Source organism: Hyaena hyaena, unplaced genomic scaffold (assembly GCF_003009895.1).
Source record: "Hyaena hyaena isolate Hyena2069 unplaced genomic scaffold, ASM300989v1 scaffold_32, whole genome shotgun sequence".
Classification (NCBI taxonomy): Eukaryota; Metazoa; Chordata; class Mammalia; order Carnivora; family Hyaenidae; genus Hyaena; species Hyaena hyaena.
Genome location: NW_024080663.1, coordinates 1,408,100 through 1,427,776, shown reverse-complemented (window position 1 = coordinate 1,427,776; position 19,677 = coordinate 1,408,100). Strand labels below are relative to the sequence as shown.

Genomic DNA, 19,677 nt, shown 5'->3' with positions numbered 1-19,677 from the left:
ACACAGTGAAACAAGAGGGACTAAGTGGAAATCACACATTTAGACTGGGGGTATAGAGAGTTCTTATGAAGACACTGAAAGATAATATTTGAGATTCTGCATTCAAAAAGAACTGGAAAACATTGAATGGGAATTTTCTGGAGAAGGGTAATGTAACGAATGTTCAGTCTGAGAAAACTATGTGGACAGAGAACTCGGGGTAGAAAAGAGGTTGGAGGCTTGGACAAGTGAGAGAAGTGTAGAGATTAGAGCATAGAGTGATACACAGTAGAGTAGAAAAGGAGACAAATCCTTGAGGTCCATGATGAAGAATTTACATTTTCTTCTTCATGTATAAGAAGCCATTGGGGGATTTTAAAGTGGGCACTGACATGCTCCTATTTACATGTTTAAAAGATCACTTGGTTGCTGGTTAAAAGAGGAAGCTGAGAGATCATCTTGAAAGGTGGGGAAAGAGCCTAGAGAAAAGATGATGGCAATAAATATGGAGAAAATTAAATAGATTCAAGTGTCAATAAATATGGAGAGAATTCTATGGATTTGAGACCTAACTTAGAGAGAAAAATTTAAACTTGTTAATGGGTTGCATGGAAGTGGGATTAATCAAGAGAGAGAAGTCAAAGATATATCCAAGTTTTTGAAAAGGGCTATTGGGTAAATTCGGAAGTCGTCTTCTAAGCTGTGTAGGAAAAATGGGGTAGAAACATACCTGAGTCTCTTCATCCCTAGTTTGGTGGATTATATCAGGCAGTCAACAAATATAAATCAAATGAGCTAGTGAATAAATAAATGAATTAATGAAAAGTGCAATGTAATAAAGAGAAAGTGAGCGAACTTTGGACATTATCTTCCATTGTTTAATGGATCATCGCAACAGGCATACAAACGTGAACATGATACTGGAGCCAAAAGCATTCATTTGATCTTATCATGGATAAACTCCTTAAGATGAGATTTCAGATGATTTTAAAATTTTGCATACAGGGGTGCCTGAGTGGCTCAGTAGGTAAAGCGTCTGACTTCGGTTCAGGTCATGATCTCACAGTTCATGGGTTTGAGCCCCGTGTCAGACTTTGTGCTGACAGCTCAGAGCTTGGAGCCTGCTTCAGCTCTGTCTCTTCTCTCTCTGCCCTTCGCCTGCTCACACTCTTGTCTCTCTCTCTCTCAAAATAAATAAACATTAAAAATTTTTAAAAATTTGCATACAGTTTTCTCCTATTATTTGCTAGCTATTTGGTTTGCTTAGAAAGCAGCAATTACAAATCTCAACAAAGAAATAGATGTCATAACAAGAAGATGAAAATGTAGGACTGAAAAGTATAACAATAAAGTTTTTTAAATGTTGGATGGGCTCCATAGTAAAATGGAGATGAGAGAGGATATAATTAATGAACTTAAGGCCAGATCAATAGTATTTATACAAGCCAGGCAATATAGTGAAAATAGACTGAAATTAAATTACATGGAGTCTTAAAGACCTATGCAATAATAACAAAAGAACTAATATTCATATCATATGAATTCTGGAAGGAGAAAAGAGAGAACAGAGCTGAAAAAGTATTCAAAGAAATAATAAGTTAATAATTGTCCCAAATTTGACAAAAGAAATAGAAATGCAGATTTAAGAAATTGAGTACATCCCAAATAAGATAAACTCAAAGAAATGTATATCACCCTAAAATGGTGACTTTTATGATATGTGAATTACACCAAGTAAAAGTGAATCAATTGCTTTACTATATCCTAAAAATGAATATGTGGTAAATGAAATTAAAAGAATACCATTTATAATTTCTTTTTAAAAATGAGATATTAGATATAAATTTAACAAAACATGTACAGGAACTATATGCTAAAGATTCCAAAATGCTAGAAATTAAAGAAAACTTAAACAAATGGAGAGACATACCATGCTCATATATTGGGATATTCAACATAATAAAGATGTCAATTATCTCTATTGACCTATAGTTTTGTTGCTGTTTCTATCAAAATCACAGCAAGGTTTTTTTGTAGACAAGGACAAATGTGTTCTAAAATTTATGTGAAAAGGAACAGACTCTAGAAAAACTAAAACAATCTCAACATAAAAGAATAAAATGAGAATAGTTGCTCCAGCTTATATTAAAGTTTACTACATAGGAATAGAATTCAGGATAGTGCGGTACTGGTAAAGGGATAGACACACAGATCAATGGAACTTATTACATAACCCAGAAATAAACTCACACAAATACACTCAACTGTTTTATGACAAAGATTCGAACATAATGGGAGGAAAGAAAGGTAGCCTCTTCAACAAATGATGCTGCATGGGACACCTGGGTCACTCAGTTGGTTAAGCATCTGACTTCAACCCAGGTCATGATCCCTGTGGTTTCTGAGTTCGAGTCCCATGTTGGGCTCTGTGCTGACAGCTCAGAGCCTGGAGCCTGCTTCAGATTCTGTGTCTCCCTCTCTTTCTGTCCCTCCCCCTCTCATGTTCTCTCTCTCTCTCTCAAAAAACAAAAACAAAACAAAACAAAACAAAAAACATTAAAAAATAAATAAAATTTAAAAGAATGATGCTGCAGCCAATGGATATCCACTGGGGGAAGGGGAGGTAAACAAAAACAAAGGATCTTAGCCCACACTTCACACCTTTTACAAAAAGTAACTTAAAATGGACCATGAACTTACATGTGAAACATACAACTATAAAACTTTTTGAAAAAAATCAAGAGAAAATACTTGGATTTAGGGAGAGACAGAAAGTTCTTGGACTTTATATTAAAAACATAACCTATAAAAGAAAAAAAGCTGGTAAGTTGAACCTCATCAAAATTAAACAATTTTGCTCTGCCTAAGACATTAAGAGAATGAAAATGTTACCACAGACTAGAAGAAAATGCTTTCAAACCACATAACCAACAAAAAATTAGTACCATTACAAATTAATTTTAATGAATACTAATGTAATAATGAATATGAATACAAAGAGCTTTTAAAAGCCAGTGTTAAAAAAAATAAATCCAAATAGAAAATAGACAAAAGGCATAAAAAGTTAACCAAAGAGGATATACAGGTGGCAAATAGCATATGAAGAAATGGAAACACATATGAAAAGAGGGTTAACATCATGGCCATTAAGAAAATGCAAATTAAAACCACAAAGAGATATCATTATATACATATTAAAACGGCTAAAGGAAAACACCAAATGCTGGTGAGGATGAGGAATAGCTGGAATCCTCATGCTGTTGCTCGAGGGCTTGTAAATGGTACCAAGAGTAATATTGCAGCTATAAATGAAAGTGATAGTTTCTTATAAAACCAAACGTGGAAATACCATATGGCCCCCACATCCTCCTCCTGAGTATCTATTCCAGAGAAATGAAAATGTATGTAGAACAATAAGCTATGCATGAATGTGCAGCTTTATTTGTCATAGCCAAAACTGGAAACAACCCTGATGTCCTTCAATGGGTAACTGATTAAACAAACCATACTGTGTCCATACCAAGGAGTACTAGACAGCAATATAAAGGAATGACTATTGATATATGCAACAACCTGGTTAGTTGAACCTCCAGGGAATTATGTTGAATGGAAAAGCCAATCCTGGTATGTCACATACTGCAGAACCTCATTTTTATGACGTTCTTAAAATGACAAAATTAAGAAGTGAAGAATAGATTAGTAGTTGCCACCTGTCAGGGATAGGGTTGGGGAAATGGAAGTAGTTATAGTTTAAGAGGCAAAACACAGAATCCTTGTGGTGATGAAACTGTTCTTTACCTTGACTATATCAATATTAAAATCCTGGTTGTGATGCTGTACTAGAATTTTGAAAGACGTTACTTTTGGAGAATACTGAGTAAAAGGTATTAGGTATCCATATTGTTTCTTATGATTGCATATGCGTCTATAATTATGTAAAATTAAAAGTTTAATTTTTGAAGCAACCCTGGAGTTAAAAAAAAAAAAAAAGTTCTCCTATAGGATATTCCAGATCCCCAAAGTCAAAAAGATACCATCTACTTAAGGGAGGAGAGTGCAAGATTGGTCCCTAAATGGGGCACCTGGGTGGCTCAGTCGGTTAAGTGCCAATTTTGGCTCAGGTCATGATCTCACAGTTCATGGGTTTGAGCCCCGCGTCGGGCTCTGTGCTGACAGCTAGCTCAGAGCCTAGAGGCGGCTTCAGATTCTGTATCTCCCTCTCTCTCTGACCCTCCCCTGTTCACACTGTCTCCCTCTCTCAGAAATAAGTAAAACATTAAAAAATTAAAAAAGAGAGAGAGATTGGTCCCTAAATGCCTAGTAGGGAAAGACTAGGAGGGACTCGGCAACATTTAGGATGAAGAAAGTTGCACATATTATAGTGAAGCTTTTTATATGTAGATTTGTTATAAATGAATCCGATAAGATGAGAAACAAAAAAAATATTTGTGGTACATTCTGGGAAAGCAAATATGCTAGCATGCATGAACACATGGAAAAGAAAAAAATGACATAACGTCTTATTGAAACAGGCAGAGACAGAAGGGGAAAGAATTGGAAAAAATTACTTGCTGTGATCATACGAAATGCATTAGCTGAGGCTTAAAGGATGAGGAGAAGTTAGTGAGGCTCACGAGAAGACAGAAATAAGGGGGGGGGGACATGTTTTGGTTAGAAGTATAATGTAGACAAAGGCTCAGGGCTGTGTATTTGAGGAATTAACACTAACTAATTGGGTGTGACTGAAGCTGAACATGAGGTATGTTTATAAAGGTGACACAGGTTGCCAGGACAAGCAATGACTGTTTTGGGAGCTGTGGAATTGGATGTTTATCTATCCTGAGAGTGGCAGGAAATTATTGGAGAAATATAAGCCTGTTTGCTTGTTTGCTATCCCCCACATTCTCTTTTATTTTCCTCCCTCCCTTCCTTCGTTCCCTCCTTCCTTCACTCCTCCTTTCTTTGCCACTCACCTTACACCCTTCCCTGCTATTGAGCAATGCATTGAGCTAGGCATGGAGAGTGAAGGAAGAAATATGATAGTGTCTGCTCTAAGGGTTTATAATCTATTAGAAAAAATTCACATGCAATTAACTTACTGTCTTTGGCATTTATTTATCTTTGTTTACTTTTGGTGGTAGAAAAAGAAGTAAAAGCAAAATGCATCGGATTCTGTAATGTTTCAGACTCTGTGTTCAACATTTTGCATGTGTTATTTTATCCTCATATTGCTATTTAAAGTAGGAAAATCATGTACAGACATATTAATGCATTACATAAATGGTTTTCATAATTAAAACTGTGGAATTTTGTCCCTGGGGTGTTCGAAAACAGTCTAGACATCCATCTGTTATGAGTATTCGAGTGAAACCCTGAGGGATGCTGTAGCCCTTGGCTCAGTGAATTTGTCAGCTTCTGTCTATTTCAAAAAAAATTCTGGAATTCTATATTCAGATGGAAGTAGTGGTGAACTCTTGCACTATTCTCAAGGGATTTAAATGTGATAATTTTTTGAAGGAGAAACTAATGTTTTACTATATCCTCTTACTAAAAATGTCATGCAGTTCTCCCTGAGGTGATGGTGGCTAGTCTCATGCCAGGGCCAACTTCCAAGGGAATAATTTTATTTGGCTTGCCTAAGGTTCCTGGGGATTTCAGCTGCTTAAGACATTCTTCCCACCTGATTACAGTAGCCACAGAGCTGTTGGCCATATTTATACTTAAGTTCAAATGATCGGGTCAAATTCCCATATGTGTGTATATTTGCATGTATGATTATAGAATTGAATCATATTCCTAACATACCACTCATACTAAATAAAATGTAAGCGTTTGAAGGAAATCCACAGCCCTGCAAATGGCTTCTCGTGAGCCACATAGGGAATTTAGAAAGGAAGGGAAAGTGTCACTAAGGAAGCCTTGAACATTTCCACATTCACAAACATCATGTTTCTGCTTTCAGAGAACTGTTTCCTCAGTGGGAAATATCGATTAATCTTGCTACAAAATGTTTTAGTATATCTGGAACACTACCTCTAAAGAAACAGTTATTTATTTATTTATTTATTTAAAATTTTAAAATGTTTGTATTTATTTTTGGGAGACAGAGCATGAGCAGGGGAGGGGCAGAGAGAGGGGGAGACACAGAATCTGAAGCAGGCTCCAGGCTCTGAGCTAGCTGTCAGCACAGAGCCCGACGTGGGGCTTGAACTGACAAATCGCGAAATCATGACCTGAGGCAAAGTTGGACACTTAACCGACTTAGCCACCCAGGCGCCCCTAAAGAAACATTTATTTAATCCTGGCTGACAATTGGTTGTTTTTACCTGATGAATGCTGGTTCATCAGAGAATATATCACTAGTATAGAGCATTGGAAATAATTATGAAATAAGTTCTTGTGAGCCTGCTGCTCTAGCATAATCTTTGCCTCTCCTCAGCCAGCTGACCTGAATCACCTCTGCAGATGTCTGTTTCCTTCTTAGAACACGAAGGAGTTGGAAATATGACTTTCAAGTTCTGTTTGGTGCCTCAGGAATCACTGGGTCAGGGGGTACTGTGATCAATTGATCCTGTTTTTGAGGTTTGAGACTGTCTAAGCTCCGAGTCTAGAGCCCACTTGTGAGTGGTCAAGGGCAGAAGGGAAGTCTGAGTGGAAATTCTGTTTGACCTAATGGCTGTGTTGTGACTGGGGAGGGGTTCCTGCCAGACATAATTTCTCTAAGTTTTAAGAAAAATGTAAAAGGCTAGCCAGGTTTTAAGGACAGTGAAACTATTCTATATGATACTACAATGGCAGATACATGCCATTATACGTTTGTCTAAAGGCATAGAATGTACAACAGTAAGAGTGAAGCCTAATGTAAATTGTGGGCTTTGGGTAGTAATTATGTGTCAATATATATTCATCAATTGTAACATGTGCCACTCTGGTGCCAGATGTTGATCCTGGGGGAAGCTGTGGGTGTGGAGGAGCAGGAAGTACATAGGAGCTCTCCGTACTGGCTGCTCAGTTTTGCTGTGAACCTATATCTGCTCTAAAGAAGAAAGCTGATTAAAGCATAAGCCTAGTCAGGATTGCTCCATTGTTTATTTGACAGGAAAGAAACTGTTGTCATTAATTGAACAAATACTTATAGAGAGACAACTGTGAGTATATAGATCCACCAAGGCAGAACCAATTCTATCAACATTGCTTCTCTGTGTTAAGAACAGTGTCAGATACAGAGAAAGTATGAATGTATTTAATTGATAAATAAATAAGCACATGCATGAGTGGATGAATACAGGCAGTGTGACAGGTGCTTAGGATACAATGGTGAACCAGAGCTATAAGGCCTCCATCCACACCTTGGTAGAACAGATAGGGGCAAGTATACTTTGGGTTGTGACCAACAACTTGAATGGGATTAGATAGTGTGGTGTGTGTGTGTGTGTGTGTGTGTGCACGCATGCGTGTGCACTCACGCACAAGCATACACATGCACAACTGGCTGACAGATCATCATATTGAGCCAAATCTTAGGCACAGATGGGTTCCTAATTTTTTCAAGAGACATCACAAATACAGGGATGAGATTCCTTGATTCAAAGAGGGCTGGTTTTAGTTCTAAGTATCTAGAGGAGAGTGCTAAGATGAAGAGTAGAACTCTTATATCAAAGACAGGTACATTTCCTCCTCTTATCTCTATGTTCCGGGACCACTTATATTGCTGTTCTGGAAATGGGTAATTTCTCTCTAATGGTGCCAAAGGGAAAACTGTATCTGAATTAGTGCCAGTGACCATAAAACTGTCAGTCTCTGTCCTATCCGTGTGACAGATTCCCAGGAGGTGGGTCTCAGAGATGTCAAATTCTATTTAAACAGTGTACAGCTAGGTTTACAGTTCTACTTTTAACAACTGTTATTTGCTCATGCATCAGCTTCTGATTTCATTTAAACTTGATTTCCAATTTTTTTTCAAGTTTGAAAACACTAGAAATTCCTAACCAGAATTTGTTAGGATTGTTGGGATTCCAGGTCTAATAGATATTCTGACTCTAACAGATATTAGAAGAGACTCTATTTTTTTAATCTGTTGTTTCACACAACCAAAACATTCTAGAATATACTGACCTAACTTGTACCTTACTAACGAGTTTGAACTCTTAACATTACCTCAATATTCTCCACTATTTTTTTCCTGACAGTGGTATTATTAGCTTTATTTTTCAGCTGGGGAAACTAAGAAGAAGATTGACTCAGCTGGAAATAGACCAAGTGTCATACCCAGAAAGAGACCCAATTTGTACTAATGTTAGAACTGACAGACTCTTTGAAGGCAGGAAATATGTCATTTTGTTTGGAGAATATCCACATTTCCTAGCACTGTGCTCTGAATTTAACTGACATGAACCAAGCACCAGATAACACCATCTTCTTGGAATGGAGTAAATAACGTTGACCTGAACACTCATGATAAACGATGAAAAATGAATTGCTTGGCTGAATTTCTATAAAAGCCACAGATAACAACCATAAGTTTAAAAATAATTTCAACTGTACATGTTGTTCTGATTTAACACAAAGCTCAAGAAAATTTATCAAGCCAGTGGTAGAAATATAAAATATAAAGTTCTGGAAAAAAACTAGAATTTAGGAATGAGACATTTCCTTATGTTTGTGAGAATTCTAAGTTCACTATCCAATTAATATTTGATCAGTTGGCTATTTAATCATTTGATCATTATTTACATAATGTTTAATGAATGTTTTGTTACATTAATGTGCAGATATTTTAGAGTTTAGGTGTTTAGGTATCAGGTTTTAGGCTTATGCTTCTCGCCAAGATTTTATGTTTGAGTCCAGTTCCAATAACACAACTCATTGCAACAGTAGGAAAGAAGGAAAAAAGTAGGAAACTCATTCTATCCAACACTTTTCTTCACTCACCTGACAACCAACTCTGAACTGTTGTGATTTATTCCTTCATTTATTACTATATGCATCAGGCACTTGACTGGGCACTGATAATAATATATATTATATATGTATTACATATAATATATGTATGACTCTCTACCACCCCATGAAGTTCACATTCTCATGCAGAGAGGAGTTAAATAAAAATTGTATAATGTCAGATCGTAATAATCATCAGGAGAAAATAAAGTAGGATAGGGATAAAGTGCAGGGAGCCGCACTGGCCTCGCTGGATAACAGTCACAGCGAGGAAATGGCAGCGTTTGCACAGCTCCTGCCATGAGAAGCGAAAACTGGTATCTCCTTCTGCTATTACTGGCTCATGTTGGAAATGAGCCTACTGGTATTGACCAGGCCTCACAATATTCCAAATCAGTCCAATATTCCCCACACAGATTCCTCATAAGGAAAAGCATATTCCTGCCTTTTCAAAAGAGATTTTAGATGAAAACACTGTGGATGATTGTCAAAAGGCTCTTCCTACGGGCCTTGCAGATCCAAGACTTAGATAATAAAGGGGGTTAAGAACACAAGAGTTACAACTAAGTCTGGCCCTGAGACAAAGAGCCTAATTTGGAGTTAAGGACAGATATTCACCCCCACCCAATTGTTTCTGCTTGGAGCACCTGCCTCCCAAGGCATCTTGTGATCAGTATTCAGAGTGACTTATTCTGGCCTTGAAAATACTGATTGTACTCTGTGAAGGAACCTATTGTAGGAACTTCTTCTTTTGTGATTATGGGAACAACCATTGTGTTTCCTGAAAGACCTGTTTTTTTTCCTTAATACTTCTCCTTAAACAAACAAGCTATTGACCGTTGCTCACAAAGAACTAACTTCACCCTTTTTATGCTAAAAACATTGTCTTGTATGCTAAAGATACCTTCCTTCCCTGTAGGATAAGCATCTAAATCCCCTGTCTCACTCACTATTGATAAAGGTTATTCAGGAGTCTTCTACAAATCTGTGTTTCAGGAAATTCTTACATATCAGAGAAATTTGTCATCAGAAATTATTGTCTAAGGCAAATGCCACTTCTGTGCCAACCCCCAAACACTTAATTATAAAATAAAGTTGAGCCCCAGTCAGAGCAGAGATGCCTGCCTGGTGACCAGAAAGATTCTCGTGGCCTCTCTCAACCCTCCCTCACCGACACCGTCCCTCCTTCAGGGACCCCTGGACCTGGCAGAAGCCGGCCTCTGGCAATAAAGGAATGATAAGTGTAGTCATTTAGAAAGGTAGGTGAAGGGCACCTTGGTGGTTCAGTTGGTTAAGCGTCCACCTTTGGCTCAGGTCATGATCTCAGCTTGTGAGTTCGAGCCCCATGTTGGGCTCTGTGCTGACAACTTGGAGCCTGGAGTCTGTTTCGGATTCTGTGTCTCATTCTGTCTCTGCCCCTCCCCCACTTGTGCTCTGCCTCAGTCTCTCAAAAATAAATAAATGTAAAAAATTTTTTTAACGAAAAGAAAGGTAGGTGAGAACAATCCTTGCTGTGGTGATGGTGTTGGAGCAGAGATCTAAATTAAGGGCATGGATGAGTTATGTGAGTATCTGAAAAAGAAATCCTCAAGTCAGAGAGAAGAACAAATGCAAATACCCTGTACTGGAGCTTTGTTGGCTTGGTAAAGGAACTGAGCAAAAAAGGCCAGTGCATCAAGATGGGAAGCAGTAGGAAATGAAATCAGAGAGGGAGTCACGAGCAAAATAAGGTAGAGCTTTGTAAACCAGTGTGAATATCTGCATTTATTGCTCTAAGTTATGCTGAGATGCCACTGAAAAGTTACTTGGAAGATAGCCTGTATGTATACGTGGGTGTTGGGTGAGATGGGCAGGGGAGGAATTGGGGATCAGTTACACGGCTATTGAGTCACCCTTGGAGAAATGATGTGTGTAATGTCAGAGTGGAGATGTGAGGATCGGTTGGGTTTGAAATTGTCATCATAGACACGATGACAAAATGGCGTTATGATATCCATGTTTCCAAAGGTGAATTTTCTACTTTAAGCTCAGACTTTTAAAGTGGTTACTCTTCTTGCCAAATGGTACAAAATATATCAGTCCTGCTGCTTCGGTAGCCCAGAAACCACAGTATATAACCTATATTGAGGGCTTATATGGAGGAGTAAATTTCAACAGAGAGACAGAAAAACCCTTCCTGAGGGTTACCAAGTACCAAAATATCTGCCGAGCAAAGTGAAGAGAGGCCGCACTTACTTAGTTTTATCACCAATACTTTTCACAAATCTGTTATAAAGTGATCTTAGTTGTAAACAAGAGAAACCAATTCTAATTCATTTAAGCAGAAAAAGGACTCATTGAAAGTATTTCGGATTTTCTACAGAATTCCTGGTAAGCCTGGAGGAATGGGCTTGAAAAATGTGCAGAAGCAGAGGAAGTTAGGCAGCGGCAAGAGTTCCTGCCAGAACCCCATCCCAGAGCACCACGGCCGCTGCCTCTGGTCACTAGGGCTGCAGCATGTATTACAGATGCCATGGCCCCAGAGACTAGCACTGGACACTAGACGATGCCGCTGGACTGCTGCCGGAGCCGCTCTTGGAAATGGACTGCTACATCTTCTGTTGCCACCATTTGATTACTTGAGCCAAGGTCAACTGCACATGCCCATGCTATAAAAATCCAGGATAATGAGCATCTAGCCACTTAGCTTTCTAAAATGGGAAGCAAGTTCCACCTACCACCAAGACCAAGCATTGAGAATTCACACAGCATAGGAAAGAGGATCAGATGCCAGGAAGACAAAAATATGAGGAAAAGAATTTACTGTGGGAAATGGCAACTATGTAAGCTAAGACCAAAAACTCTCTGCAAGAAGTAATAAGGTAGTTTTGCAAGAACATTTTATTCCAGTGCAAACCTACATAGGAAAATAATGACAGGGGTTAAATACCTTGTTAAAAAAAGGATAAAGAGAATCTAAAAGAAAAGAATATTCACTCATATTATGTATATATGTGTTTATACTCTTTAAAAAAGTTTTGCATTTCACATTTTGCTATTTATCAACTATTGCCTTTCTTTTTTACTCTACCCTTTTGGTAGCTACTTTATTATAAGGTGCTAAGGCCTTAGGGGAACAACTTTTTCCCCACAGATAACCTTTTATAAGCACAGCACTTTCCGATAATATTGGAGTAATAGCTCTAAAAGCCAAATACATTGACAGGTTGATAGAGAGCAACTTTTGTATGATCCACAAAAGTCAGAGTCTGAACATGTTGATACAAGGTCACAGTAGATTTAGTGATCACTAGGAAAAGTTGTAGAGGAATTCAAATGGGAACCCTTCATAATAGATCACTAAAATTCTTATGCTACCAATATGAAATCAAGTTCTTTGTTGACTAAGTACAGTTTTCTGAGGCAGTTTATTGACTTGAAAAATGGTTCTAAGTTGAGTAATAAAAAGGTCAGCATTTTTTCAAACTCCTTGATTGAAAACACAAGAGCTTTGAAAGAAAGCTTTCTGTTCACATGAACAAAATACGGAACAATTCCAACACCCCAAAGATTTCCATCTTGCTGTCCCTTTGTAGTCCGGTCCTCCCCCTCCCAAAATTCTAGTAACCACTGATCTGTTTCTGACCCAATAGTTTGCCTTTTTTCAGAATGCTATATAAAAGGAATTTTAATGTATGTAATCATATTTATGCCTTTTTTGGAATATCATAAAAATGGCATCATACTGTATTTATTCCATTGAGACTGGTTTCCTCACTTAACATAATGTTTTTGAAGTTTATCCATGTGATTGTATATATCAGTCGTTTTAATGGCTGAGCAGTATTCTATTATATGGATATGTGACAGTTATTCAGTTAAGGATCTGGAACATACGATCCTCCATTTCAGGGCCCTGTTTATTGCACCAAGCTGAGTACTATGTGTTTGCTACAAAAGTTTTTAATAAAAAATGGTAAGGAGATGGACCATGCTTTATTTGTCTATTCGTCAATATTCATAAAATTAAGTAAGTTGTTTTACTTTGTTTTAAAAAAGACAAAAGAACAAGGCTCCTCGGTGGCTCAGTCAGTTGAGCGTCGGGCTTTGGCTGGGGTCATGTTGTCTCGGTTCGTGGGTTGGAGCCCCGCGTCGGGCTTTGGGCTGACAGCTCAGAGCCTGGAGCCTGCTTCAGATTCTGTGTCTCCCTCTCTCCTGCCCCTCCCTTGCTCATGCTCTGTCTCTCTCTGTCTCAAAAATAAATAAACTATAAAAATTTTTTTTTAAATAAAAAAGACAAAAGAAGATTTTGCCTATAAAATCTAATGGATAACCTCATCAATAAATGGCATATTAAGAAAACATATTTTGCCTTTATCCAATCAATTAGCTATCTGGATCAGTTATTTTTGTATTGAAGTATAATTCACATACAGTATTATATTAGTTTTAGGTGTACAATACAATAATTCAAAAATACATTACTCAGTGCTCAAGATAAGTATACTCTTGATTCCCTTTATCTATTTCACCTTTCCACTACCCACTTTCTCTCTGGAAACTACCTGTGTGTTCTCTGTATTTAAGAGTCCCTTTGTTTGTTTGTTTGTTTTGTTTCTTTAATTTTATTATATGAGTACAATCATATTTGTCTTTCTCTGACTGACTTATTTCATTTATCCTCTAGGTCCATCCATGTTGTTGCAAATAGCAAGATTTCATTCTTCCTTTTTTATGGTCAAATAATATTTCTGTGTGTGTGTGTTTGTGTGTATACCATATCTTTTTTATCCATTCATCTATCCATGGATATTTGGGTTGCTTCCATTATTTGGCTATAGTAAATAAAACTGCAAGAAACATAGCAGTGTATATATCTTTTTGAATTAGGGTTTTCATTTTCTTTGAGTAAATACCCAGTAGTGGAATTACTGGATCACATGGTAATTCTATTTATAATATTTTAAGTAAACTCCATACTGTTTTCCACAGTGGCTGCACCAATTTGCAATCCCAAAAACAGTGCACAAGGGTTCCCTTTTCTCCACATCCTTGCCAGCACTTGTTATTTCCTGTGTTTTTGATTTTAGTTCATTCTGACAGGTGTGAGATGATATCTCATGGTGATTTTGATTTGCATTTCCATGATAATTTTTATTTGATCTATTTTAATTTAAAATACTCTGCTCTTTTATGTGTAAATGACTAAAGAAGCAAAGTACAGAGGTTTAAGTAATAAAGATTATAAGTAATTTAGGGTTAGAGATAATTATTACCCTGAAATAATATTGATGTATAATTAATAACATAACTACTATTTATATTTCACCCAAAAACATACAAGATTGTTTACAGATGTTTTAATGTAAATTGAATTAGAGTGCTTTCTTAACTTGAAAATGTAAAAATGCTAAAATACTCAATTTTTCAAAGGCTTTTTTCTTTTTAAAGTAATTTTTCAGTTTTATTAGGTAAAATTGATATAATTTTACTACACATATACAATATACTGCCTACATATATATACATACATGTGTATATAATATATTGTGCATATTTAAAATATGCAATTTGTTAATTTGGACAATAAAACACTCATGAAACTATCATCATAATCAAGATAATGAACAAATCCATCAGCTGAAAAGTTTTCACATGCCCTTTATAAATCTCTTCTTCCCTCCCCACCCCCACCCGCTGTTCTGCCCTCCCCTCCCCCACCTTCTCACCCTCCCCATGCTCAGGCAAAGACTAATGTGCTTTCCTTCACTATATATTATCTTTCATATCCTAGAAATATACATAAATGTATTCATACAGGGAATAGCCTTTTTTTTTTTTTTTTGCTGTAGCTCCTTTCACTTGTTACAGCTGAGATGCATCTGTGTTGTTACATTTATAGATAATTTATTCCTTTTTATTACTGAGGAGACTTACATTATATGGATATTCAACAATCTGTTTATCATTTTCTTATTGATGGACATTTGCTTTATATGTTTTCCCAAGTGATTGTATCTATTGTTTCATATCTTCCCCAAGACTTAATTTGGTCAGTCTTCTTAGAATCAGCCATTTTATTGGATAGGTAATAGTATCTCATTGTGGTTTTAATTTGGATTTTCCTGGTAACTAATGAGGTTGAGTATCTCTTCCTATGCTTTTCCATATATATTCTCTGGTGAAGTGTCTCTTCAAATCTTTTTTTTCCTTTTTTCTTTGCTTTATTTTTTGTTTTCTTATTAAGTTGAAAATGCTTCATGTATATTCCTGATCAAAAGAGCCAGATTACAGAAAAAAATATAACTTCCTGGGTTCACAACAATGGGCCCTGCTAGCTTAAATTACTTAACTATTAGCTTATCTCTTATATTAAATTGCATGGTTCTTGAGTGCAGAAATTGCTCAGCTTGAAAAACTCAAAAAAAGATTAGGACCTGGAACCAGCACAAGAGACATTTGTTAAATAAATGAAAAACATTAACAACTAACATTAAGAACAAAATATGCACAAAGCATTATGCTAAATATATTGTACAAAATAATCTAGTTATTTCTCACAACAACCCTGTGAAGGAGCTCCTCTATTTCCATTTTGTACATGTGGAAAGTGAGGCTCAGAGAGAGATAAAAATAAGTTCCTAAGCTTTCCCTTCTATTAAAAGATAAATTTGATCCCAGGGATCTGACTCCAAAACATGATTATCCACTAAACAAAACTTATTCTGCACTAAGTGACTCACTTTTCTCAAGGATCATGAGCATCTCAGTTGAATGGTCTTCCTTTCTACCATACTGCCCGCTCATCATTTGTTACGAGTATTTAGTAGCCTCAGTTAAAGTAAGCTCTTTGTTTTCCTGCTTAAAAATGAAACTAGTGAGAAAAACAAGCACTTATGAGAATACCTACCTACAAGCTACTTATACAAGGCTTAACAAATTGCCTTTCTTTGGTGAACCAGATTTCACAAGATAGATTGCTATGCTTTTCATTAGTATGAATTAAAACTTTTGTTTAGAAGCTATTGTCTCTTTTTGTTTTTAATTGGATGATTCTCACAGAGACTTAAAAGGCCAAATCCTCTAAACATTTCTGTTCTGAATCCTGTGGAAATTGGGTAATGTCCACCATCACACTGTCTTGCAGTGGATGTAAATGTCACAGCAAGGCCTTACTGAGTTCAGAGGTTGTGACTGGGTGGAGGGCCTGGATCTGAACTTGTCTCAGCACAAGACTTCATAGGAATGAAAAAGCAGTAAGCCTGCTGGGGAAGATGGTTTTGCGGAATCTGACTGCTACCTAAAGGCAGTGAATGTAAATTGCCACGTTACCAAAGTAATTGAGGTTGTCTGACGGGAAGAGTATTGTACACAGCCACAGCACTGCTTTGTTCCTTTGGAAGTAACTTTGGAAAAAATGTGCATCTCAAAAGATAAAAAGAAACATGAGAGGGAAAGGTGAAGAACCAGCAGGATCCACAAAAAATTTTAAAGCCAACTGAGTTTAAATGTGTCGGATGGAATACGATTTAGATAAATGTCCTATTGTTCTATAGCAAATTCTAATAAAAAACATTATTTACTTTTCATGGTGAATTTTTGAGGCAGTATGCATTCTCATTACCTAGTAAATTGTGTAAAAATAAGACAAATTCAAATGCATGAAAGTAGTCTGTTGGCAATGTTGCTCCATTTCCTCATTTATTTTATTTGCTCACACATTCCTCTGTCCTGACAACGTTGACGAATTAAGATATGTATGGTTTCGCTTGTAGACTTATGAAGGCCATTTTAGTTAAAGCTTGGTTTTAAACATCCATCAACTGATAAACGGGTAAAGAAGCTGTGGTTTATACATACAATGCAACACTACTTGGCAACGAGAAAGAATGAAATCCCGCCATTTGCAGCAATGTGGATGGAACTGGAGGGTATTATGCACAGTGAAATAAGTCAGTCAGAGAAAGACAGATACAATATGTTTTCACTCATATGTGGAACTTGAAAAACTTAATAGAAGACTGTGGGAGAAGGGAAGGGGAAAAATAGTTACAAACAGAGAGGGAGGCAAACCATAAGAGACTCTTAAATACAGAGAACAAACTGAGGGTTGATGGGGGAATAGGGGGAGAAGGAAAATGGGTGATGTGCATTGAGGAGGGCACTTGTTGGGATGAGCACTGGGTGTTGTATGTACGCGATGATCCACAGGAATCTACGCCGAAACCAAGAGCACACTATATATACTGTATGTTAGCCAATTTGACAATATATTATATTAAAGAAAAATTATAAAATAAATAAATACATAAAAGATTGGGAATGAAATATTGGTTTTGCTTGTCGACTTATGAAGGCCATTTTACATACATAAAAGTCATGGAATGAAATATTGACCTGAAGCAGCTATAAATAGCTATTTACCGCTGGGTGAATAGACTTTTCCTTACAGTCAGTTATAATCTTTTACTTTCCATTGAAAGATCTTACATCTGCCTGTACCCTTAGGGCCTAGTGCAGTGTCACGCACCAGTAGGTGTTCTGGTCATGTGCATCATTGCTGTGGGGTGATTGTGGGGGTAACCATACACTAATCTACAGTCTTTGTTGACATTTAGGTGTTGATCCCACAAGTAATGATTACATGGGGCTAATGAAATTAGCTTGTTAAGGAAAATATTAGTCCTGATACTTGTTGAAGAGGACAAGGTGGGCTTTATTTAAGGTGAGGGAATATTGCTGTAGGTAAAGGCAATGGGGTCTTGCAGTGGGGGAGAGATTAAGTTCAACTTCCAATATAGCATGGGCAAGTGGGACCTGATAGCCAAGGAGCAGGGTAGAGGGTCAGTGGATGGAAAATTAGTGAGAGGAAACATCAGGCTAAGAAGAGCTTCTGGCTAAATCCATGTAACAAGATGCTTGTTGAAATCAGGCTTGGGTGATCAGACATGACAGGGGGAAGATGGGGAAGGATGAGGAGTCTGTTTAGGTATCAAGGGTGATCAAATAGGGAGGCTGGCGATTCTCATTAAACTGACTTAGCAGAACTCTTGCTAAAATTGAACAATGCAGAGATAAACACCAAGGTACAGAAGTCAAGACCTGTTTGTAAAAAACCTCAAGAGAGCCTGAGTAGAGTTTGGTCAATAAAAGAATCTTTATATTATTTATTCATTTTACCCATGTTGAATATTGATGGGAAAAATATAGATATTTAAAAATTATCAACTAAAAAACTTCTATAATAAGGCATATATTTCTTCAGTTTGGGGAATATTCATAGCATAATGAGACTATGCTATAATATTTAGATTACAGCCACGTGATGAATTTTAAATTCCAGAAAATAATAGAATCTACATAGGCATTTCATTCATATGGGCATACAAAGTATGAAGTAATTAATTAAAAAGCTTTTTTTTGGAAATGGAATGCTTTTCTGGAAGGAGCCAGAAGCTAGGTTATAAAAATAAAGAAAATAAAAAGATAGCACTCTAAATACAGAGTGAATAAAATTTTTAAATTTTAAGCAGGAAACAGGGCTTATACTGAAAATATTTCTTACCACACAAATTATTTAAAGGTCCCTAGACTTAACAACTTCATCATCCCTTCTTTAATATATTTAATCATGGAGTGGGTATTGACACTTTCCTCAAAAATATCTCAGATTAGTCATTTCCTCTTCATACTCAGTGCCACTCAAAGTTTAGGGTTTTGTCACCACAGAAGCCTAATTAATAAAATGTCCTTCAGTGTGGTCTCCCTGCTTCAAGCTACCACTTAAAACAAAACAAAACAAAATGCAAGAAGAGTTCTTTGGACTTCTGCCATCCGGTTAAGTTTTAAAAAATTACTTACCCACCCATAAAGTTTCTATCATTATAAGTAAAAAGTGTATAATGGTTCCTGTTGCCTTTAAAGATTGGAATGAAGGTTCATGAGAACTGGAGCTACATAGCCTATCATACTTTAAAACCCACTTGTCCGCCACAGGAATTTTTAATAAACCACCTGCATTGTGGTTTATTGAGTTAGAACGATCTTTCTTCCTCTCTTTCCAAAACAGATACGATGTGCTTTTAAGGAAAATCTTTTTCATAAAGGCTTCACAGCCCAACATTCACACAACAATCTTTTTTTTTCTTTCCAGTTTCCACATTTATGTGATTGTATTCAAGGCATCATAATATGACTACAAACAACTTGCTGATTTAACAGTTCTCAGTGTAAGAAAGACAGGGACTTCTATACATGTCAGCTTCTCAAAATTTATTGGGCCAGGTGCGGTTGAGTTTGAATGATACCTACAAACAAACAGACCAAGACAAAGCAGAGGAGGAATTTATTTTTTTGGTTTGTCCTCAATAAAATTTAGGTATTTTCTTTTCTTTTTTTTAAATGTTTTATTTATTTATGAGAGAGAGAAAGTGTGAACAAGGGAGGGTCAGAGAGAGAGGGAGACGCAGAATCTGAAACAGGCTCCAGGCTCTGAGCTGGCTGTCAGCACACAGCCCAATGCGGAGCTCAAACCCATGAACTGTGAGATCATAACCTGAGCAGAAATCAGACGCTCAACTGACTGAGTCACCCAGGTGCCCCGAAATTTAGGTATTTTCTATTAGTTACCACAATCTTGAGTGAGCCTATTAGAATAAAATGGTCAAATCCAAAAAGAAAAAAAAAAAAAAAAAGATAAAATCTTCATCATAAGTTTTGAGATGTAGTTAAAAGAATTTTCTGTTTTATAAGAAAAGAAAAAGCAGGATATTTTGGGGT

The 19,677-nt window shown here is 36.7% G+C and overlaps 1 pseudogene; it reads left to right on the top strand.

Annotated features, from left to right (window-relative positions):
- LOC120229453 overlaps positions 1–19,677 on the top strand; it is a 42,543-nt pseudogene that overhangs the window by 20,214 nt on the left and 2,652 nt on the right.